At 32.1% G+C, this 1,310-nt stretch overlaps 1 long non-coding RNA gene across 1 annotated transcript; it reads right to left on the reverse strand.

Moving 5' to 3' along the window:
* Positions 1-360: 360 nt before the first annotated feature.
* Positions 361-1,310, reverse strand: LOC143594314 (uncharacterized). The gene is made up of 3 exons (XR_013146316.1): positions 1,138-1,310; positions 951-1,032; positions 361-603 (listed from the first exon to the last, which is right to left on the reverse strand). It is a non-coding gene; the product is annotated as an uncharacterized LOC143594314 (long non-coding RNA).

The raw sequence follows: 1,310 nt of genomic DNA on the forward strand, positions 1-1,310 counted from the left end.
GGAAACTATTGTTGGTTAAAGAAATGTTTTATGAGAACCTTCTAAAAGATGAAAAGTGTATGGATTAGAAGTAAGATGTCAGAAATATAAGGTTAAAAGTTAGAAAAGAAATTTAGAAATGTTTTTATGCATATGGTACAAAGTTTTATGCGTTCAGAATATTATAATTGTATATAACAATTATAATTAAAAGATTAATATGTCATCATATATGGAATTTAATAGATATTTTGGAATATGAGAAGCATTATCTTACTGGAATTTTGGTGTGATATCTTCGTGGTCTCGACAAGCGAATGATGTTTTGACACCGTCTTCATCGTTTTCTTCTTCTGGGTACAAAGTCCTTGGCACCTGGAGCACTGTGCAAAGTACCAGTTTCGGTTGGTTGCCACTTCGTTTATTCTGGCTATGCATGTGTAGGTTTTGCCTTCAGTCTGCACATATAGTTATTAATGGTTTTATTATTTTTTTGTTGTTATGAAATGTTGTGGTAAATTAGTTCTTACCTTGTTTTGATGTGGTATGTTGTTAATGATGTCGCTAACTTTTATTGGGATTGCCTGTTGTGTTGGTTTGGTTGTCATTGGTAGTTCTGTCAACCTGTTTTTGTGAAGTAGTTGGAACAAACACACACATTATACGTTAAGTGTTGAACTATGATAGTAAAGTGAAACGGAGAATCTGTTATGTAAATAGACATATTTTTTTGTGAGTTACTAACAATGAAAAGTAGTTTATATCATAAAACATTGGTAATGAATAGTAAAGGTCAAGAACTTATTTCTTTAAAAAATGATTTTATCTTCTTCCTTTCAAATTGTAATCAAAACGCAATTATGATATTATTAGTGTTACTGAAACAATAACGGACTTTTCAAATCAAATGGCCACTAAAATAAGATAAATGTAAGTTTTTACATCGGCATTTTAATTATGCGATTTAATACCTGTCTATGTATGTCTGGGTATGTGGGCCTGTTGGATTCACTGTGATTGTTGTTAGAAAGGTTGACTCGAGCTGTTTTAAACCTATGAAGGAGTGAATTAGAGATTAAGGTGTTGTTTTTCATTATATATGATGAATGGGCAATGTGCATCATATTGTGAAATGAATTGTTGAGTTATAGTAGATACCGCCAAATTGTGTTACTCTGGCTGATGTGATGGCGATTGTATCTCCAGCTCTCGTTCTGTCGTCGATCAAGTCAATCTGAGCAGGCCATAAGGTGATGAGCACCTGTTTGTCACTGTTTGAAATGATAAGAATTAGTAGCATGTTTTTGAAAATATTATAGAAGATTAATTAT

This window comes from Bidens hawaiensis, unplaced genomic scaffold, assembly GCF_021521415.1.
Source record: "Bidens hawaiensis isolate Kalapana, Puna unplaced genomic scaffold, B.hawaiensis_p1.1 tig00043465_1, whole genome shotgun sequence".
NCBI lineage: Eukaryota > Viridiplantae > Streptophyta > Magnoliopsida > Asterales > Asteraceae > Bidens > Bidens hawaiensis.